This window comes from Bos indicus, chromosome 12 (assembly GCF_029378745.1).
Source record: "Bos indicus isolate NIAB-ARS_2022 breed Sahiwal x Tharparkar chromosome 12, NIAB-ARS_B.indTharparkar_mat_pri_1.0, whole genome shotgun sequence".
Taxonomy (NCBI): domain Eukaryota; kingdom Metazoa; phylum Chordata; class Mammalia; order Artiodactyla; family Bovidae; genus Bos; species Bos indicus.
Window position 1 is genome coordinate 41,152,032 of NC_091771.1, and position 25,040 is coordinate 41,177,071.

Below are 25,040 nucleotides of genomic sequence, written 5' to 3' on the forward strand. Positions count from 1 at the left end.
AAATAACTACAGCATATTATATACATGCATATTAAAATCAAAAAGATGAGTAAAAAACTCCTTGGGAGAAATGGACTCTGTGAAAGAATAAAGTGTTTAAAGAAACAGAAATAGGAAATAAAAATGGTTCTTCAGCACACAAACACATGCTCACTTTCACTATTAATAAGATAAACAAAAATTAAAAGGGCAATGAAATGCCATTTTAAAGTATCAAATTGATATCACTGTCAGGTTACTGCGGTATACTCAAGAATATATCTGGTCTTTGTTACCAATTCTTGGCACAGTCTGTCAAATAAATAAAACATTCCCTTCAACCATGTAGCTTTTGGGATTTAGACTATACTCATGAATATACTCACAGAAGGATAAGGACATTCATTTCAGCATTAGATTTCAGGAACAATCTAAATAATGTTTCAAATAAATTGCAGTAGAGTCCTAAATAGAATACAGTCAAGTTGAAAAGAATAACATAGTTCAATCTCAGATGTACAGTAACAAATGAAAAAGGCAAGATATAAAAATCACGTATAGTGTACTATAGTTTATAACAAAATTAGTATGCATATATTTGCATATAGAAAGAATATCTGTAAATATATATAATTTACAAGAACAATAGAAAATGTCTCTTCAGAGGTGATTTATGCGGTAAGAGAACAGAATCGGGAAGAAGATTTATTGAACTGTATGTTTTCGGTTATATGTGCTTTTCAATTATTTTTGCTTCTTTAAGTTATAAATTATGTGAAAGTTATCTACCAAAATAATTAATTATTCATTAACATATTTTAAAAATTATCCATTGTACAATAATGCATTACAATAAATATGCATTTGTAATTAATTGTTTATGCATAAGATATACTATTTTGTGTAACAAAGAGAATGTTATTATAAATAAAAGAGTGGAATATGAAGTAAATAAGTTTCTAAAATTTAGTCTAGCGTATTAATCTGGTCAAAATAGTATCTTGAATCAACCCAAAAAAACTGGCTTAGAAAAATAATCCATGTAGGAGAGCACAGCAAATGAATATTCCTAAATTGCTTTCTGTTCTCACCTTATAATTATATAGTTTTAAATATCTAAATATATGAGCTGAAATTAACTACTGTTTACCTGAAAAAATATATATACATTTACTAGTGTCTTATTTTTGCCCACAATGGGATTGTGTACTATGTTTAGAAAAATATAACTTTTTTTCTTTTGATCTTGTTTTCAAATTTGTGTAAATCTTATCTTTTTGTTCTTAAGTAGACAAATTTTAAAACACAGAGATCAATTTGTTATGAATGAGGAAAATCATGAACTTCAATTAAGGATAACAATGTATTTTTAAATATTTAAATACTTTGCTTAAGAAAATTAAAAATAAACCTTTCAAACTAGCTTAATTTTTCACATTTTAGTGCAATTTTTGGTAGTAAGTTTTATATTCTACTTACAAAATCCATTGCATTTAATTGGTTAAAGCACTATATTTCTATATTTCAATTCTTTTCTATTTTGCATACAAAATATATTACACATATTGCTTACTTTTTAAGCTTCTGTGACTGTTATACTTTGAGTTACTGTATATCTTTTGTATCATTTACATAGTCTGTAAGAATCATACATAAGGGAATAATTGTTAGCTGTCAGATCACAGTGTATTTTTGATCATATTCCATCAGTGACACATGTTTTACATTGTTAAGACATACTGTCTGAAAAACAAAACTCTGGAATGGAATTGTAAAAAGCCTATTCTTTTAGATTGTTTGAATTATTCATGAATACAACACCTTGTTGGCACTTAAAATGCAATCAAAATATAAATGATGCATGTGTATGCTGTGTCCAAATTCCACAGTGGATGTTTCTAAGCTATACACAAGTATTACTGTTTTTTTAAATAGCAAAGTAAAGTTGCCATTGTGTAAGACTGTTTTGTCAGATCTAATTAATTAAAACATTTTTAGATTTAAATTTATCTATCATAGCCTTAAATGTGAAATATTCCCAATGTCTCCATTAAAACTCAAATATGTTATCTAGTATATAATGAGCTAACTCACAACCTCTATTAGAAAAAAAAAAATATTTATGTATTTTTTTGGTAGGCTCTCATGAGGTTTCCTGAAATTTCATATTAATTATCCAAAAGTTTGTGTTATTCTATTTTAATAAATCTAGAAGATTTAAACAGGGAAATTCAGTGCTTGGATTGTGATATATAGAGCATAGTTTTACATTAGTTTATTCTACAACTAGCAAGTCATGTATATTATGAATGTTAAGCAGTACAATTAGTGAGTAGATTTTGTGAATACATAAACCTAAATTTCACTGCCTAAATATATTAATTTTGGAAACACATAAGGATCTAAGATAAGAAATGGGATGTGCACATATCCTAATTTATGTGTGTACATATATATATATGTATGTATAAATAAATAAATAGGTAGACAGATAGGTATTGTCTCAATATCATATAGGATGAAAGAAAGTGAAGTCACTCAGTCGTGTCCAACTCTTTGCGAGCTTGTGGACTGTAACCTACCAGGCTCCTCCATCCATGGGATTCTTCAGGCAAGAGTACTGGAGTGGGTTGCTATTTCCTTCTCCAGGAGATCTTAGAGATAAATAATTTGACAAAATAGCTGACTTTAATTAGTTTAGGGACAGATAGGGAGAACTGATTACTATCTAGAAAAAGAAAAATAAAACAGGATAAAAGAAGTGATAATTGATACTAAAGATAACTGGAATGAGAGTTCATAATGCATTTATTTAGCTATTACTTCAATAACATTTATCAGCTCTTCTTGTATGTAAAATATGTTGCTATACCCAAAATGGAGAAGGCAATGGCACCCCACTCCAATACTCTTGCCTGGAAAATCCCATGGACGGAGGAGCCTGGTAGGCTGCAGTCCATGCTAAGGGTCAAACACGACTGAGTGACTTTCACTTTCACTTTTCACTTTCATGCATTGGAGAAGGAAACAGCAACCCAGTCCAGTGTTCTTGCCTGGAGAATCCCAGGGATGGGGTAGCCTGGTGGGCTGCTGTCTATGGGGTCGCACAGAGTCGGACACGACTGAAGTGACTTAGCAGCATACCCAAAATATGTCATGAAGAAGACAGATAATATCCCTGATCTTATAAAGATTCAAGGCTGAAATGTTTGGACTTGATTAAATAATAAGTAGGTTGCTTATAAGATATACATCCTAAGTGTAAATATACAGAAATATCAAAAGTAAATCTATGGAAAAAGATATACTCTTAAAATGTAAACCTTAAGAAAACTGAGTAGCTATAATAATGCTAGGGAAAGTATATGGAAAAGAAGAAGCATTACTAGAGATAAAGAGAAAAGCTTATAATGATAAAAATGTATATCCACAGAAAAAGAAATAAATCTAAATGTGTGTAATTATCTCATGCTGTCAAAACATATCAGATAAAAATAACCCTATCTGAAAGTATGAATAGACAAGTTTACAATCATTGTGAGATATTTTTAGTACTTCTCTAAGAAACTGATAAAGTAGACAAAGTATTAAAGACGCAGAAGATGTGAATATCATGATTCACAAGCTTGACCCTAATTGACACAAAGAGTAATGCATCTGACAAATGAATACTTATTTTCAAGTGCACATTCAGGTGCAGTTATCAAAATTGACCACATACTGAGTCATAGTCAACAAATTTGTGAAGATTTATGTTATTCCTCTAATCATAGTAAAAGTAAGACATCAATTACAAAATATAGCTAGAAATATTTGAAAAGTAGGCAATATATTTCTCATCCAACCATGGTTTAATGGATAATTTTATGTGTCAACTTTATTAGATCACAGAGTGTTCAGATATTTGTTGGATAAGATTAGCATTCGTGTTGATAGACTGAGTAGAGCAGATTGTTCTCCTCAGTGTGGGTGGGCCTCATATAATCCATTCAGGATCTAACTAGAACAAAAACATGGAGAAGGGGAATTTTTCTTGGCCTGATGGCTTGAGCTCCACATCAGTCTTCTCCCCTAACAGACTGAGATTTACACCATTGGCACTATGGTTCTCAGAACTGCATCACCAACATTCCTGGATTCTCAGCTGGTAATAGCAGATTATGGAATTAAGCTTCAATAATCACATGAACCAATCCCTTATAATAAATATCTTTATATATACATGTATACACATATATACTATATTATATAGAACTATTGTACAATAGATAATATTTAAAGACACTATACTACTTTATTAATCAAATATATATATTTTTTACACATATATTTCCTTTTGGTTCTCTTTTTATGGAGAACTCTAATACACAAAAAGCAAATGTCAGTGGAAATCTTTTTATGTGTGGTAATAATAATACAATCTAGAGTCGCTCATTCTGAAATTGACCATTTTTACTCCTTCATCTCTCATTCTGCAAATAATTGCCAAGCTATGTATAGTTTGCCTCCATTAAGTCTCATCTGTTTCATTATTTCCAAGGCCATTATCAGTGAATGAGTTTGGGTCCTAATTATGTCCAGCTTACTGAAAACTACTGAAAAGTGATTCCCATGTTGCTCATTTTTCCTAAACAAAGCTGACAACATAATCTTCCTGAATCACTGTTTTGTTTAGGACTTCCTTTTTTGCCTGTACAAGTAAAGTAAAAACCCTCTGCATGGATATATAAATATACTTGGACTTCTCTCAACTTCCAATTGCCTCTACATCTTTCGTTCTACTACTGTCTCTGGGTTAATGCCGTCTCCTTTTTCTGTTAACATCCTATTTATACTTCAGTTTTGATTTCACATGCTACCTTCTCAAGAAACCTCTAAGCATATGTGACCTTCTAATTTGTTGATCCTTGTACAAGTGTGTTCTATGTTTCTCTGATTGCCTTGTTGTTTAGTCACCAAGCTGTGTCCGACTCTTTTGACACCCCATGGACTGTAGCCTACAGGCTCTAATGTCCATGGGATTTCCCAGGCAAGAATGTACTGGAGTGGTTTGCCATTTCTTCAGATCAGATCAGATCAGATCAGTCGCTCAGTCATGTCCGACTCTTTGTGACCCCATGAATTGCAGCACACCAGGCCTCCCTGTCCATCAAAAACTCCCGGAATTCACTGAGACTCACGTCCATAAAGTCAGTGATGCCATCCAGCCATCTCATCCTCTGTCGTCCCCTTCTCCTCCTGCCCTCAATCCCTCCCAGCATCAGAATCTTTTCCAATGAGTCAACTCTTCACATGAGGTGGCTAAAGTACTGGAGTTTCAGCTTTAGCATCATTCCTTCCAAAGAAATCCCAGGGCTGATCTCCTTCAGAAAGGACTGGTTGGATCTCCTTGCAGTCCAAGGGACTCTCAAGAATCTTCTCCAACACCACAGTTCAAAAGCATCAATTCTTCAGCGCTCAGCCTTCTTCACAGTCCAACTCTCACATCCATACATGACCACAGGAAAAACTATAGCCTTGACTAGACGAACCTTTGTTGGCAAAGTAATGTCTCTGCTTTTGAATATGCTATCTAGGTTGGTCATAACTTTCCTTCCAAGGAGTAAGCGTCTTTTAATCTCATGGCTGCAGTCACCATCTGTAGTGATTTTGGAGCCCAGAAAAATAAAGTCTGACACTGTTTCCACTGTTTCCCCATCTATTTCCCATGAAGTGGTGGGACCGGACGCCATGATCTTTGTTTTCTGAATGTTGAGCTTTAAGCCAACTTTTTCACTCTCCACTTTCACTTTCATCAAGAGGCTTTTGAATTCCTCTTCACTTTCTGCCATAAGAGTGGTGTCATCTGCATATCTGAGGTTATTGATATTTCTCTCGGCAATCTTGATTCCAGTTTGTGTTTCTTCCAAAAGCGATTTGCTTATTCCTCTCATAGATCTACTTATTTGTTGTCTTTTTGGTTTGATTTAAATGATGTCTTGCTTACCTTTTTATCATCAATAGAGTATAATATAATATATGAAAAAGTACATGGAGATATCTAAACACAAGGCAATGTGCTGAGATTTGTTTTGATTTGAGATATTGAAGGCCATTATAAAATTTATAGAAAGTAAGATTCAAGTTGAATTTAGCCTTATAAGTAGATGCATAGAGAAAAAATATATTTTGCAATAAGTTGTTTTGAATTATTTGAAAATAGTAAGAATTTAATTTTATTTTTTGTGTGTATTATAGATTTTTATTTTTTATTATTTTGTGAAAATATAAATTTATTTATTTTAATTGCAGGTTAATTACTTTACAGTATTGTATTGGTTTTGCCATACATCAACATGAATCTGCCACCGGTATACATGTGTTCTCCATCCCGAACCCTCCTCCCTCCTCCCTCCCCGTACCATCCCCCTGGGTCCTCCCGGTGCACCAGCCCCAAGCAACCAGTATCATGCATCAAACTTGGACTGGCTATTCATTTCATATATGATATTATACATGTTTCAATTCCATTCTCCCAAATCATCCCACCCTCACCCTCTCCCACAGAGTCCAAAAGACTGTTCTATACATCTGTGTCTCTTTTGCTGTCTCACAAAAGAGATGCTGTCTTGTTATCGTTACCATCTTTCTAAATTCCATATATATGCATTAGTGTACTGTATTGGTGTTTTTCTTTCTGGCTTACTTCACTCTGTATAATAGGCTCCAGTTTCACCCACCTCATTAGAACTGATTCAAATGTATTCTTTTTAATGGCTGAGTAATACTCCATTGTGTATATGTACCACAGCTTTCTTATCCATTCATCTGCTGATGGACATCTAGGTTGCTTCCATGTCCTGGCTATTATAAACAGTGCTGAGATGAACATTGGGATACATGTGTCTCTTTTAATTCTGGTTTCCTCGGTGTGTATCCCCAGCAGTGGGATTGCTGGGTAAATTTCTTAAACATTTTTCATTATATCCCTATAATTGTAAGTACTTGACCAAAAATATTTTTAAATTATTTTCTTAGGTTATACCTGATCAAACTAGCAAATTTCTTGCATGAAGAGTAAATTAAAGAATTAAAATCTTCCACAGGAAATTTTTAGTATACTGTATTTTAGAATGTTGGAGTTTCCCTTCTTTCTAATCTCTGGTAACTTAGTGAATTTGACTGCCCTATATAACACTTGTAGTGTTTTCCTTTAACTTTCTGACAACTTAATTTAATGGAAATGAATATTAGAAGTTTGAAATAGGTTAGAAATTGCACATTCCAATGATTCAAATTATATCTACATGCCTTAAATGAATTATAATTTCATAATAGAATAATAAATTTAAGTGCTGAACATTTTCCCAGCTTATACTTAATATAAGTGAATATTAATTATAGTCTTTAATTTTAAGACTCTCCAAGTGTCTTTTATGTAGAATATATTTACAAAAAATAAAATTTATTCTAATAAATTATTTTCACCTATTCATTATTTTCACCAAAAAGACTATTAGGAGTATTTTTCTATTAACTCTTGAATTATCAACCAGAAACTACTATTAAAATAAAATGCAGAGTTTTTAATGACTAACATTATGGAATACCATGGTGATAGAATTTAATGGGATAAATCAAAAGGATCTAATCAATAAATGGATTTAATTCTTATTTTTAAAGAAATGAAAATTTTTACTATCATCATAGAGATAGTCAAAGTGTATTCCAAAGTTAAGTTTTAATAAAATAGTTGCTTTGCTTCCTGATGAATAAATCTCTTTTCAACTATTTACACTTATTTAATTTTGAGGTATAGGAATCCTTCATATAATAATTTAAATTTTTCTATAATAAAGCAAGACAACCAATATCACATATTGGAAATATTTAATTGTGATGATTCATCAAAATATCTCCAAATAATTTTTATAACCATTAAACATCTCATTTTTCTAATGCCACCAAAATTTTCTTAGATTTAAAATTTCTAAGAGTTTTAGTTCTGTCAAAAAATGTTTTGAGGGTAATCTTCCAGAAATAAATTTTAATTAAATTGAAAGTATACATTTGTCTTCAAACACTATGTATTTCTCTAGGGGATTATACATCTTCATGGAAAGTAAGACAAAAAAGTGAAGCATAAAAGAGATATCTTCAATATACACAGATGAATATTGTATTTGTGGGAAAAATGGGAAATGTCAGCTATAATGTTTATGATGAATCTGGAGGAGAAATGATTTTTCAAAATTTTTCTATTTTGTTTTTTCTATCAGACTTCATTATAATTTCATAGACTCAATTGAATGATAAGGAAAACAAAGAGAGAAGGTGTAGATTAGAATATACATGATAGGAAAAATGAGCTCTAATCTCTGAGTTGCCCTTCTCAAGTGTGGTAAAACAGTATTAAATCAAGTTAAAGATACATGAAAAAAAAATAGTGTGCTAACTGAGTCTGCTAGGAGACTATTAATAGTAACTTGTAGTCAATTTATTTAAGTGACTTCTCATCTCTAAACTATAGAAGAAGATGAAAGTTGAGATGTATCCCCAAGTGGATAGCACATTTTCCATGACTGACTTTAACTTGGAACTGTTTACTGATGCAGAAAGCATGCAGAGATTAAGTATGTGGTTCAGGCTCCCTTGTGCCCTTGCAGATTACTTAAGACCTGAACTTGGGAAGTGAAGAGAATATAAATGTTGCCTACATAACCAAGAGAGATGCAAAGTGAAAGTGCAACTAGACTACTATTTGATCATCATCAAAGTAGTGGAAAAACTACATGGATCAACAGCATCAAAAAAGGAAGAGTGAGTATGGAAAAACTTCAAATTGGATAAAATTTTCTACATCAATAATCATGAAGGGTTTATACAATGACTTTGTTGTAACCCACATATATTTATAAAAGGCATTCTGAATTTTATTAAATAAAACATGAAAAAATTAATTACAAAATAAGTAAAACTAGCCAAAATAAGGGCTTCCCAGGTGGTGCTAGTGGTAAAGAATCCGCCTGCCTGTGCAGGAGACTAAGAGATGCAGGTTCAATCCCTGGGTCAGGAAAATATCCTGGAGGAGGACATGGCAACCCACTCCAGTATTCTTGCCTGGAGAATCCCATGGACAGAGGAGCCTAGCAGGCTACAGTCCATGGGGTCACACAGTCAGACAAGACTGAAGTGACTTAGCACACACACATGGCCAAAACAAAATGAAGATGTGGGTAAGGAAATTTTAAATCTTCAAGTGCCAATGGAAGCAAAATAATGAATAAAGATTATAGAAAAAATTATGCTTTGGAGGATAGGTTTAAAAATAATCTTCAGAAAACTTAATAAATTGACAGAAAGAAGGTATATAATAATTTATTTGAAAAGGAGTTACAAAGGAAGAGAAATTATATTCAAAGATGTTTTATTAATGAATATCTGAAAATGGGACACAATAAAAACTTAAACATAATAATAGCAATAGAAGAAGAGAATCTTCCTGAACTGAAGGAAGATGTAGACAGAAAAGTGAAATAATTCATTAAATACTGGTCAAAAATAATTGAAAGAAAAATGACCATTGAAACATGCACATGAAAAGGCATTTTTAGTTCTCACGTAGAGTGGATGAATTTGTATGCTTTTCTTCCTTCTAGTGTGCATGCTAAGTCACTTCACTCATGTCTGATTCTCTGAGACCCTATGGACTGTGGCCCACTAGGCTCCTCTGTCCATGGGAGTCCCCTTGATTGCATTGCCATACCCTCCTCCAGGGTATCTTCCCAGTCTAGGAATTGAACCCATGTCACTTATGTCTCGTGCATCGTCAGGTTGGTTCTTTACCACTAGTGCCACCTGGGAAGCCCTCTTCCTTCTAGAACCCTATGCAAATATTATAATATGTATTATGAGACTGAAAGTCTAATACATAGCTGAACTTTGAGAAAGAAAGGGAAATTCATGTGTCATTTTACACAAGAAAATTTGAATGAAAGGCTGTTATAAACCAATGAGGTAATGCCACTGCAGCCTGAAGAAATGTGGTTTCTAGATATAGGCTCTTTAAACATACTGTGAGACACATATTAGTAAATCTGCAGAAAATCTGGCATTTTGTGCTGATTTGTTCACTCAACTCTCTTTTAGATGGCTTTGTTCATGATAAAAGCCAGAATGTTAAAGTCTACCCTCTTTAGATTGTCTAACAGTTCATGTTTTATAAGTATTTTGTCTTGCACCAAACATTCAGGTTCACATGTTATCTGTAAAGCATAAATAAGGGGAAAAAGTTCTTTTTTTTTTATTTCAATTGATTTTGCTAGCAGAGTCATAGAAGAATTTAATTTTTCTGGAGCAACAATGCACAGGACTCAATATATAGTTGCTGGCTTGAGGGACAGGGCATACAGCAACTATTTAATAGCATGCATTTTGTGAAGCTAATGTAGCCCTGAAGCCAATGGTCACTGTGGCAACTTATTCATCCCCAGGTCAGAGGATTATGATCCATGAGTCAGAACAGTAGAGAATTAAGTGATAGGGACCTTCTAGTTTTTCATCCTTTTAATAGTCAATTGAGGCTTACAGTGAAAGACTTTGAATGACTGGAAACTCTTCAGTATAATAAGTAAGAACGAGATGGCCATGTTACAATCAATCATTCTGGGTGACACAGCAAAGTACTTTCACCAAGCAGATCTCAGTTTACAGTCTCTTCATCAGAGCTCTAAAAATTAGGGCAAGTATGGCAATTAGGACAGATACACACAGCAACATTCTAACATTAAGTAGAAGTAGTGTATTCAAGACAGTGTTAAAGGCATATAAAAAAAAAAAAAAAAGGCATATGAAAGTCGTGTGAACCATTGACTTTTTTCCCAGAATGCTTTCTCCTGCTGCTCTCTTATTCCTTCTGAAACCACAACACCTGTGAATCACTGAGACGCTTTTGTGACAAGCTGACCTCAGAAAAACTATTGAGTATACTTTAAAATAGTTCTGTACACATCCAGAAATGTACAGACACTTTCTTTCACACTGAGATGTGGTGCTATAGGAAAGTTTGGAAGAAATTGCCCTATAAAGAATGAAATTTTGAGAAATGTGTCATAGTTTACTTGATAATAGTGATTATTTGAAGTCAGATATATATATATATATATATATATATATATATATATACATAAAATCAATAAAATCAGTAGTTTTGGGGACTTCTTGTAGTTCAGAAGGTAAAGAATCTGTCTGCAATGCAGGAGGCCCAGGTATGATCCGTTGGTCAGAAAAATCCCCTGGGGAAGGAAATGGCAACCCACTCCAATACTCTTGTCTGGAGAATTCCTCAGACAGAGGAGCCTGGTGGGCTACAGTCCATGGGGTTGCAAAGAGTCAGACACAACTGAGTGACTAACACATATACCAGCTTTAGAGAATAATACTGTCCAAAGACAATGTATTTGTAATAGAGAAGAACAAACCTATTCCTTTAGCTCTAATCTCTGTGCTCTCTTGTCTCTGCTTAGTCATGATGGCTCTGCACCTTTGTAATAGAATGTTAAAATATACATAATAACCCTTTCTCAATTCTCTGCTTCCCATGCTTGACATTTAAAGGTATAATAATTTTTAATTCACATAGAGATAAAAGTTACAGAACAGAAACTAATAATTTCCTTGTTGAAGGTTTACAGGAACATTTTGAGTAGACCTACCTGAGCAACTGTTAAGAACAAAAGATTATGGCATACTCTCCAGGGTCTGGTCAGTACCAAGAAGTTTTCAACAACCAGCCAAGTTCTCTCTCCTTTTAGTATACAAGAAGCTTGGATTCTAATTCTGGTAAGATGGTTCCCTGGGACACTAGTCCATTATATTCTTGGTCTGGTAGCTTTCTCAATAAAGTCCTTATTCCCTGCCCAAACACCTTGTCTCTTAAATTATTGACCTGTTTTGGGGTGAGTAATTTGAAGTTGGACTCAATAACATATTTGCTTTAGATAAACAATTATGATTCAACAGGTCGTCAGACTTGGGCAAAGCAAGACTGAAAGATCTAGTGACATGGAGAGCTTTGTGAATGGACTCCTTAGAATATAATGCCGTAATACTTATCCTTGTAAATGTCACTGCAGGGTATTCATTAAATAGGATGTTTTAAATAATCAGATGAACATTGTGACCCATCAGTTTGATTGCAATCAGTTTCTCCTCAGCCACACCTGTGCTTACTCAATAGACTGATGAACCCAGTGGCCATGGAGAGAGGATGATAGTTTTACATGGTTGCAATAACATGTTTCTCATTCAAGACTATGTCCCAAACTGAGTACCCACCTGGTTAGTTAACAATGAGCTATCTTTGGTCTCTGGCAGGCAATATATTACCAGGTATAAATTTGCCCCCAAATTACAGATTGGAGGCAATGGTTTTTTCCCTCAAGATTAGAAATATAAATTCTGGAAATGGATTTACTCTCTCAATATGTCATGTTGTTTCATCAAACTCATACTCGAGTTCAATCGCTGGTTCAAGAAGATCTCCTGGAGGAGGTCATGGCAATGCATGCCAGTATTCTTGCTTGGAGAATCCCACAGACGGAGGAGTCTGATGGGCTAAGGTCCATAAGGCTGAAAAGTTTAGGACATGACTGAAGCAACTTTGCACACACACATATTTTTACCATAATTTGCATTTTAAATATATGTTGAACATGAGGTCTCAAATATAAATAGAATATTTACATATATAAATCACTTTCCTTTAGTACATGAATCATGTTTTTCAATTTTTTGAGATATAGATAACATAGGATTCAATGAAGTATAAATAAACCTGTATTTAAATGAATTAAATTGTCAAATCATATTTACTGTGATAGGTAAGCTCTGGAAGCTTCTCTTTTATTGCCAAAGATCATTCATGAAACCAAGCTTTAAGTGTCTAAGGATGCTCAACATAAAACAAATCTAAATTTAAACATAGTAAATTAAGTTTCAGCTTCATTCCATAGACATGTATACAATCACTTTTAGATAGTATACTGACACCAAGAATGATAGTAGAGTAAGGAATTTTATATTCAGATATAAACTGGGAATGCTACAGGTAAGAAAGTGTTTAGAATTTCTCCAGATTCTCAGAACTCTTTAACAAAGTGAAATAATATTGCTTCATAACAGTGACTCAAAAACAAAAAGCTAAAAGCAAAAGATAAAGAGCAAATTAATATTCTTTTCTTTTGTGAATTCCATTTTCTTTTCTTTTCTGTTGTATTTTTTTTTTATTCTTCCTTGAATATGCCTCAGAGATGGCATAACAACCTTTAAATGTAAATGAAAAGAGAATACGTAGGTACTTACATAAAATTTTAGTGTAGTAACTTAAAATGCATTATAATTGAAAATACATGTATAACAGCTTTTGTATAAATGTGACATATAGTATATTAGTCTGTGATCTCTTTGATTTCAATAAATAAACATAAGTAATGTGAGAATTGGGCCATAAAGAAAGCTGAGTGCCTAAGAATTGATGCTTTTGAACTGTGGTGTTGAAGAAGACTCTGGAGAGTCTCTTAGACTGCAGGGAGATCAAACCAGTCAATCCTTAAGGAAATTGTTCCTGAATATTCAATAGAAGGACTGACACTGAAGCTCCAATATTTTGGCCACATGATGCAAAGGACTGACTCATTGGAAAAGACCCTGATACTAGGAACGATTGAAGGCAAGAGGAGAAGAGGATGACAGGATGAGATGGTTGGATGGCATCACTGACTCAATGGACATGAGTTTGAGCAACCTCTGGTGGTTGGTGATGGACAGGGAAGCCTGGTGTGTGTCAGTCCATGGGGTCACAGAGTCAGACATGACAGAGTGAGTGAACTAATAATAGTAATATTTATGTGTAAATAAAAGAAAAAATAACAGCTATGCTAATAGCATTAGATTCACCAAGGTGAAAGAGGAGAGTGAAAAAGCTGGCATGAAACTAAACATTAAAAAAAAAAAAAAAAAACTAAGATCATGGCATCCAGTCCCATTGCATGCTAAGTCACTTTGAGACCCTATGGACTGTAGCCCGCCAGTCTCCTCTCTCCATGGGATTTCTCAGGCAAGAATATGGGAGTGGGTTGCCATTTCCTTCTCCTGGGGACCTTCTCAATTTCTTGATTGAATTTGCCTCTCCTGCATTGGCAGGCACATTCTTGAACAATGAACCTCCTGGGAAGGCCATAACAAAACTAGATGGCATATTAAAAAGCAGAGACATCATTTTTCCCACAAAGGCCCCTATAGTTAAAGCTATAAGGAAGCTACAGTCACCACCTACAGTGATTTTGGAGTCCAAAAAAATAAAATCTGACACTTTTTCCCATTATATTTTCCATAAAGTGATGAGACTAGATGTCATGATATACATATATACATATATATATATATTTATTTATTTATTTAATGTTGACTTTCAAGCCAGCAGAATAGATATTTTTCTGGAATTCTCTTGCCTTCTGAATGATCCAACAGTGTTGGCCATTTGATCTCATGTCCCTCTGCCTTTTCTAAACCCAGATTGTACATCTGAAAGTTTGCAGTTCATGTACTGCTGAGGCTTAGCTTGGAGGATTTTGAGCATAACCTTACTAGCATGTGATATGATTGTAATTGTACAGTATCATGGACATTACTTGGCCCTGCCCAATAAAGGGCTTCCCTTATAGCTCAGCTGGTAAAGAATCCTCCTGAAAAGCAGGAGATCCCAGTTCAATCCCTGGGTCAGGAAGATCCACTGGAGAAGAGATAAGCTACCCACTCCAGTATTCTTGGGCTTTCCTGGTGCCTCAGCTGGTAAAGAATCCACCTGCAGTGTGGTAGACCTGGGTTTGGTCCCTGGATTAGGAAGATCCCCAGGACAAGGGAAAGTCTACCAACTCCAGTATTCTGGCCTGGACAACGCCATGGACTATACAGTCCATGGGGTCGCAAAGAGTTGGACACAACTGAGTGACTTTCACTTTCTTTCACTTACTTCTTTGGATTTAAGTGAAAACTTTTCCAGTCTTTGGCCATTGTTGAGTTTTCCAAATTTACTGACATATTGAATGTTGATGATTGCACTTTAACAGCATCATCTTTAGGATTTGAAATAGCTCAGCTGGAATGCCATCACTTCTACTAACTTAGCTCATAGTAAAGCTTCCTAAGGCTCATTTGACTTCATACTCCAGAATGTCTTGCTCCAGGTGAGTGACCACATCATTATGGTCACCAGGACCTTTTTTGTATAGTTCTTCTGTGTATTCCTGCCAACTCTTCTTAATCTCTTCTGCTTTTGTTAGGTCCTTACTGCTTCTGTCCTTTATGGTGTCCATCTTTGCAGGAAATATTCCGTTGATATTTCCAATTTTCTTGAAAAGATCTCTAGTTTTACCCATTCTATTGTTTTCCTCTATTTCTTTGCATTGTTCATTTAAGAAGTCTTTCTTTTCTCTCCTTGCTATTCCCTAGAACTCTGCATTCAACTGGGTATGTGTTTCCCTTTCTCCCTTGCCTTTCACTTTTCTTTTTTCCTCAGCTATTTGTGAATCCTCCTTAGACAACCACTTTGTCCTCTAGCATTTCTTTTTCTTGTGGATGATTTTGGTTACTTCCTCCTGTACAACGTTATGAACATCCATCCATAGTTCTTCAGGCACTCAGTCTACTATATCTAGCCCCTTGAATCTATTTGTCACCTCCACTGTATAAACATAAAGGATTTGATTTAGGTCATACCTGAATGGCCTAGTGGTTTTCCCTACTTTCTTCAGTTAAACCTGAATTTTGCAATAAGGAACTGATGATCTGAGCCACAAACAGCTCCAAGTCTTGTTTTTGATAACTGTATAGAGTATCTCCATCTTAGGCTGCAAGGAACATAATCAACCTGATTTTGGTATTGGCCATCTGATGATGTCCTTGTGTAGAGTTGTCTCTTGTGTTGTTGGAAGATGTTTACTGTACCAGTGTGTTCTCTTGACAAAACTGTTAGCCTTTGTGCTGCTTCATTTTGTACTCTAAGGCCAAACTTGCCTGTTACTCAAGGTATCTCTTAACTTTCTACTGTGGCATTCCAATAACCTATAAAAGATAAATTTGCCCATCCAGCCAATTTTAGCCCACTGATTCTTAAGATGTTGATGTTCTCTCTTGCCATGTCTTACTCAACCACATTCAGCTTACCTCGATTCATGGACTTCATATTTCAAGGGCCTATGCAGTCAGACTTTAAATTCACCAACAGACTTTCTACACCTGAGTGTCATTCCCATTTCGGTCCTGCTGCTGTATTCTCATTGGAGCTATTAGTAAGTGCCCTTTACTCTTCCCCAGTAGCATATTGGACACCTTCCGACCCTGGGCGCTTGTCTCCTGTCATCATATCTTTTTGCCTTTTCATACTATTTGTAGGGTTCTCCAGGCAAGAATACAGGAGTGGGTGATACTTGTGATCACAAAAGACTGAATATTTTGTTTGGTTGTAAGACTTACTATACTCCTCAAGATATGGAAAGTAAATCATATTCCCTGTAGTCTCTTGCTTTTCACACTCAAATGTTTCTCCTTTCTAAATATAAATGCAAGTTTCCAAGGAATTTCTAATAATTCTAATCTTCTTAGCTTTGAAGGGTGATATTGCAAAGAATGTTTAGCATAAAGTATTTTTCTTAAGTAATGATTTCTATTATAAATGTATACATTAAAACCATTTTCATATATGTACTTATGCACAAAAATAAAGAATTAAAACTGATGCAAGGCCACTTTATTTTTTAATCTATATATATATGTCATAGATTTTAAGTCCTTCTGATGGATGCTAGATCTGCCTGAGTATTATCTTGCTTACTCATTATAGTTCTTTGATTGAGGCTGAATTACCATTTTTCTGAGAAGTTAAGAGAGATTTAGAAAGTTTTGATGAAGTTTGCAATCATTTAGCTAGTATTATCTAATTCATGTTCTGTGTGAACTTAGCATCTACTATAGTTCCTTGCAGGGAAGGGCTTCATGGAGTAGATAGTATTTTAAAATAAAAAAGGAGGGCATTATGCTCAGCTAAGTGAACAGCCTCAGCAAATTCATAAAATGACATGAAATTTGCATGAGGACAGTACAGTTTGGGAAAATAAAATCAATATCCAAATATGCTTTTTTTCTATTTTCCCTAGCAATAATTATATTCTGCTTCTGTTTTTGAGGTTTATAGCAGTAACCAAGTGATTTTTACATGCAAATAGGATGATAAATTCAATCTAAATATCTCTTGTAAAGAGGAAACACCTACACAAATCCTTATTAAAATTTATACTTACCACAGAAACTACAGACATATGTCAAACCCAAAATAAATCCAATTTGAACATGGAATGTTTCTTTCAAGTAAGAGGGAATGCAGTTATATGAAAAATTTCTCTACCCTTGACCCTGTATCAAAGTTCAGCCCAAATCATTTGTGAAGCATCCCAGAAGTGTAAATGAAGCCAGAGTCTCAATATTACAATCAGAGCAGTGACTATCATCTATAATTAAATTATGGATTATGATAACTTTATTACCCGCCAACTTGGCATTAAATAGTGTGAATCACAGCATGGGGTTTCTGTCAGCTAATGCTCCTGAGTGGAGGGTTCAGATGAGACCATTAAAGCTGAAAATCAAAGCAAGCTTCCAATCTTTAGCAAGGAGATAATGCCCTTCCATATTGTTTAAAGCAAATGAGAGGGCCCAGAACAGAGGCAACAATTTTCCCATGGGGCAGATGTATTTGAAAACATTTCTTAACTCTCTTAGAAAATAAAAATTTGAAAAGTGGTTTAATTAATGTCCTTAACTAGATATACCTAATATAAATGTGCCCCCCAAAGGAGAGAGCACTAAATGATAAACAAAAAGAAAGCTATCCTCCTGTCCTACCTCTGAGACAGTTATAAAATACCATAAATAGAATAAACAAAATAAACACATCCCTGAACAAGCCAACCACCAGATTTTTTTTTCAATTAGACATTAGAGTCTTGAATTATTAGAGAAACTCACCAATTCATTCAAATAAAATCAAAATAAAAAATGCTAATGATTTGCCAACAAAGGTTCATCTAGTCCAGGCTATATTTTTTCCTATGGTCATGTATGGATGTGAGAATTGAACTGTGAAGAAGGCTGAGTGCGGAAGAATTGATGCTTTTGAACTGTAGTGTTGGAGAAGACTCTTGAGAGTCCCTTGGACTGCAAGGAGATCCAACCAGTCCATTCTGAAGGAGATCAGCCCTGGGATTTCTTTGGAACGAATGACGCTAAAGCTGAAACTCCAGTACTTTGGCCACCTCATGCGAAGAGTTGACTCATTGGAAAAGACTCTGATGCTGGGAGGGATTCAGGGCAGGAGGAGAAGGGGACGACAGAGGATGAGATGGCTGGATGGCATCACTGACTCGATAGACGTGAGTCTGAGTGAACTCCGGGAGTTGGTGATGGACAGGGAGGCCTGGCATGCTGCGATCCATGGGGTCAGACATGACTGAGTTACTGATCTGATCTGAATGATTTTTTGGTACTTCTATCTAAGCCATTAATGATGGCAAATCTATATACCATCATTAATGGCTTTTTAATACTTCATGAAATAATTTCTTAATGTTCAACAAGGCTTTCTAAAAAAAAAAAATTGTTCTTCCTTCAGAAAAATTTTTGTTCTACAGGTTAAATGATTCTATAACTATAAATGATTACATAGCTCTAAGTCTTACAATTTATTTTAAGGTTTCAACTGAAGTAGGTGATTTCGCCATTTTGCAAATAGGGAGCTGAGAAGAGCAAATTGAGACCATAAACACACAAAAGACAAAAAATAGTAGGTGTTGAAGATGGATCCCAACTCACAGTCTGCATGTCACTGTGTGTATGTTGTCACTTCATGGATGTTGTGCTTTTGTTCACAGATCACTGAGTTTTACTTGATTTGTAAGATTCGTGGATGAAATAATCATCCAAGGACTATCAAAACATAGATTCAAATTTTATTGTTACTACTTTTTTGTTTTTGACAGTAAAAACGTTTCATGTATATTTTAAAGATCTGAATATGTGAAGGAGGCATATGTTTGAGAAAAGAAAAAGGGCAGTATTGCAAGGATCCGCCTCAGGTAAGAACAGCAAAAAAACACAATTAGTTTATCTTTTGACAAACATGATGCTTAAATAATAACCATGCTGTTGATAACAATCAATACTTCAGGAAAGTGCTAGTGGAAAAGGAGGGTCAGTCGCAGGCATTCCTGTGTAGTATCTTTTTAACTCATGCTGTCACTGATGGGCTTTGCCTCAAGAAACTAAAGCACACTTTAAGGTCCAGATGATATTATGATTAATAGAAACATTTCTATATGCCAGAATTTATTCAATGATAGATATGTGAGTCTTCAGTTTATTTAAATACACCACAGGCAAATAGGTAATTTCACTCTGGTGCACCAATAACTTAATACTCGTTTAATAAGTCTCTATTAATCCTTTAATTCTTTAATACTGTCTGAAAGTTCCTGAAAACCCCACACCCATGTTTAAATGATAGAGGGGAAAATTGTGCAGAGTTGCTTAGTCTCTCCTACTACAAATGCACAAACCCTGGAGCTTTCGTAATAGGAGCTCTAAAATGAGAGATAGTGAAGTGATGTTTAAGTCCATTTCTGGAGCATAAATCAGAAAGATTTAAAGACCCTTGGGAATAGAGAACATGATGGAGCAGAATGGTGCATTTGCCTTTTACTCTTAAGGACTCGTTTTAAATTTATTACAAACAAAATGATTTTGCTAACCTCAGGCTTTCATAAGATCTTATGAGACCTCCTTTATATGAGATGGAAGGATACTCTCTCAAGGAAGTGCATGAGACACAGGTAAACATTTTCATATCTGGAGATATAGATCTAAAACACATATACGTGAGGCTTCCTAAGAAAGGTAATGCCAAAGAATGCTCAAACTACCAAACAATTGCACTCGTCTAACACGCTAGTAAAGTAATGCTCAAAATTCTCCAAGCCAGGCTTCAGCAGTATGTGAACCATGAATTTCTAGATGTTCAAGCTGATTTTAGAAAAGCATAGGAACAAGAGATCAAATTGCCAACATCCACTGGATCATCAGAGTTTCAGAAAAACTGTTTCAGTTTTATTGACTATGCCAAAGCCTTTGATTGTGTGGAATACAACAAACTGGAAAATTCTGAAAGAGATGGGAATACCAGACCACCTGACCTGCCTCTTGAGAAACCTGTATGCAGGTCAGGAAGCAACCGTTAGAACTGGCCATGGAACAACAGACTGGTTCCAAATAGGAAAAGGAGTACATAAAGGCTGTATTTTGTCACCCTGCTTATTTAACTTATATGCAGAGTACATCTTGAGAAACACTGAGCTGGAGGAAGCACAGGCTGGAACCAAGATTGCTGGGAGAAATATCAATAACCTCAGATATGCAGATGACACCACCCTTATGGCAGAAAGTGAAGAAGAACTAAAGAGCCTCTTGATTAAAGTGAAAGAAGAGAATGAAAAAATTGGTTTAAAGCTTAAGATTCAGAAAACTAAGATCATGGCATCTGGTTCCATCATTTCATGGCAGGTATATGGGGAAACAGTGGCTGACTTTATTTTTCTGGGCTCCAAAATCACTCATGAAAAGATGCTCAACATCACTCATTATCAGAGGAATGCAAATCCAAACACAATGAGGTACTATTTCACACCAGTCAAAATGGCTGCTACCCAAAAGTCTACAAGCAATAAATGCTGGAGAGGGTGTGGAGAAAAGGGAATCCTCTTACACTGTTGGTGGGAATGCAAACTAGTACAGCCACTATGGAGAACAGTGTGGAGATTCCTTAAAAACCTGGAAATAGAACTGGCATATGAGTCAGCAATCCCACTGCTGGGCATACACACCGAGGAAACCAGAATTAAAAGAGACACATGTACCCCAATATTCATCACAGCACTGTTTACAATAGCCAGGACATGGAAACAACCTAGATGTCCATCAGCTGATGAATGGATAAGAAATCTGTGGTACATATACACAATGGAGTATTACTCAGCCATTAAAAATAGAATAAATTTGAATTAGTTCTAATGAGGTGGATGAAACTGGAGCCTATTATACAGAGTGAAGTAAGCCAGAAAGAAAAACACCAATACAGTATACTAATACATATATATGGAATTTATAAAGCTGGTAACAATAACCCTGTATGTGAGACAGCAAAAGAGACACAGATGTATAGAACAGTCTTTTGGACTCTGTGGGAGAGGGCAAGGGTGGGATGATTTAGGAGACTGGCATTGAAACATGTATATTTTCATATGTGAAATGGATCACCAGTCCAGATTCGATGCATGATACAGGATGCTTGGGGCTGGTGAACTGGGATGACCCAGAGGGAGGGTATGGGGAGGGAGGTGGGAGGGGGGTTCAGGATGGGGAACACGTGTACACCTATAGTGGATTCATGTCGATATACGGCAAAACCAATACAATATTGTAAAGTAATTAGCCTCCAATTAAAATAAATAAATTTATATTAAAAACACACACAATCACTGCAGATGGTAACTGAAGCCATAAAATTAAAAGATGCCTGCCCCTTGGAAGGAAAGGTATGACCAACCTAGATGGCATATTAAAAAGCAGAGACATTACTTTGCCAACAAAGGTCCGTCTAGTCAAGGATATGGTTTTTCCAGTAGTGGTGTATGGATGTGAGAGTTGGACTATAAAGAAAGCTGAGTGCAGAAGAATTGATGCTATTGAACTGTGGTGTTGGAGAAGACTCTTGAGAGTCCCTTGGACTTCAGGGAGATCCAACCAGTCCATCCTAAAGATCATTCCTGGGTGTTCATTGGAGGGACTGATGTTGAAGCTGAAACTCCAATACTTGGCCACCTGATGCAGAGAGCTGACTCATTTGAAAAGACCCTGATGCTGGGAAAGATTGAAGGCAGGAGGAGAAGTGGATGACAGAGGATGAGATGGTTGGATGGCATCACCAATACAGTGGACATAGGTTTGGGTGGACTCCAGAAGTTGGTGATGGACAGGGAGGCCTGGCGTACTGTAGTTAATGGGGTCGCAAAGAGTGGGACAGTATTGAGTGACTGAACTGAACTGAAATGAAGGTGGTGCAGTGGTCAAGAACCCACCTACCAATACAGGAGATGCAGGTTCAATTCCTGGGTCAGGAAGATTCCCTAGAAGAGGAATCTCTTCACTCCAGTATTCTTGGCTGGAAAAACCCATGGACAGCTAAGCATGGAGGGCTACAGTCCATGGTGTCAAGAAGATTCAGATATGACTGAGTGACTGAGCATGCACGCCTACACACACACACACACACACACACACACACACACATATATATATATATATATATGTAAATATCTGTATGTAAAAAGGAGCCTGATGTTTACCATTTAAGGTAAAGATAATAAATAATTTTGTTGCCAAAATGAATGTACTTTTTAGGACAATTTTATATTTTTCTCTATTTTATGGAGGAAAATAATTTTATATTACATAACTTATTAGTACTAAGACAATAACTTATTGTGTCTTAACTGTCAAAGTAAATTTTGTATCACAACGGCTTATGTAGGATTAATTTGTACTGTGGAGAATTTGGATCCACTTATGTAACACTAGGTGATGTAAAAAAAAAAAAAAAAAGTCCAGGTTTGAGAGGTATGTTGTCTGACAAGGCAATACATATTTAATTATTTCATGGCATTAAAATTTCAGCTTCAGTCAAACATATTTTAGTCCCTGATTTTGTGCAATTATTGTTATCATTTTTGGTTACATAATGACAAATGCAAAATACTTGCCTTATTAAACAAAATAATTATAAGCTAGTTAAACTGCCTATAGTTGCCAAATCATACCTATTTAGAGAATTGGTCATAAAATATATTTCAATTAGTGGTTTGATTCAGTTTTCCTATGAGATTTATATGCAATATAGAATTTTCCAATTGTCCTTCAGAAGTCAAGGTATCCAGTTCTAGTTCATTTTGATGAAGGTGAGTTACTCTGCATCATCTGGAAGGAAGCTTGTGCTATTCTTAGTTGCTATAACCAGCTGCATTACTGAAAGCAGGCTCTGTCCTTACACATTATAGATGGATAGCTTCAGATAAGAAAAAGCTATCTTGGTGAATGGTGGCCAGAATTTTGATGTTTCTGTCTAGTAGGTGATTGGGTTATCATTCACATCTCTAGGTGATTTGACAAGATGGCTGTCTGGAGCAATAGATAAAGACTCATTGGACTGTTGCAGAGGAAAAGGAATCTAAGAAAAGCATGTGAATTCATTACAAAGAAACAAATACTATAGTTTTCAAGCTAAGGGGAAAAAAGCAAAGAAAATATGTGAAAAATCAGCAGCATTTTCCTTTTGCTAGGCATGTTTTGTATTATTGAGTTATATGAAAAAAGTTAAAAGGATATATTGAGTTTCTTGATTATTTTCTTTTAATCAAGTAAAAGGATGACACATTTGTAATAAAGTTGTAAGACAGTTAGATTTAAATGACATGATTAACTGTAAATGATATGATCTATATAATATGCTTTCTAACAGAACAAAGAAAGTCACATGTGCTAGCATCAGTATTTTGTTCAGAGAATTCTTTCTTATTCTTTCAATATATTTTATTTATTAAAATTATTTAAAAAATATCTGATGGCTACTGGGATGTTTAAATTACATACATAACAAAGATACATGTGTTATTTCTTGACTAAATATCATCTAAACATATAGGGAGGAATTAATTAAATGAGAATGGAAAATCCAAGCTATTTTGAGAACTTGTAACATCAACAACATTTTGTGAATGGCATGGGATAAAAAAAAAAAAATTAAAGAATCTGTATTTGGACAATGTGGACTTGCCTCAAGACTCTTACTAGGAGTACATCTTAGAAAATATATTTAATCTCTCCTTGACCCAATGTGCTTGACCCATTTTCAGAGGATGATAATAACTATCACACAAGATTACAGAAAGGATTATGGTGAATGAAAATTAGTCATACCCTCTGACTGTTAGTCATTTTTTTTTTCTGTCTTTCTGGAGATTTTGTAGTAATTTCTCCTTTCATGCTTACTTACTGCAGTAGGGAGGAATTCCTAAGTTTGGCTGTGGAGAAAGAGTGGATGTTGACTCGGTTATTATTTTAAAAAATCACTCAAGTGACTGCAAACACTTATTTTCTAGACTTATGACTCTGAATACTTTGGTCAATTTTTTAAAAATTGTGAATTAGCTAATCTGATCACAAATTAATTTGGCTTCATAAACATTAATATCTGACTCTTAGATATGAGAATTGTCACATAAATATTGGAGTATCTTATATTGATAAGTCCTATCCTTTCATATATATTTTAAAATATTTTTTATTTGTTCTAATGTGATTGAAGTAAATGATTTTAAACCTATAAAGTGAGATTGCATGCACTGAAAATTAGGTAGCATATTTCCTAGAAATAACATTTTTAGATGCTTGCTTTATTCCTTCTTTTGCCGGTAGACTTCTTTAAGGCAGGGAATATTTGGTGTAATAGAATGAGCGGGACCCTCCATGTTCACTTATATAGACTGTGGTAAGAAAGTGTAATTTTATTCCAATATCAGTGTATTATTAATAATATTTAATTATTAGCAAGTTAACATTAGGAGAGAATAATACTTAACTAGGCAATATATTAAAATAATGAAACTACATTCTCAAATAAACTAGAAAGTAGTATGTGTTCAAGGCATTCTCTAGAAACTGTTGATCTCTCAAAATAAAATTCTAATCTGTTTTACCTACTTATAGGTCACTTGTAAAATAATTTCCAGCTTTTTAAATAGTTATGAAATGTGACTTAAAGCTGTTAAATATTTGGGGTAGTTTTGAGTTGCATAATTTTGAAAAATAATACATGTATTCTTTGTCCCATTTTCTCTCTTCTCTATAGCTATTAACTTTGTCTC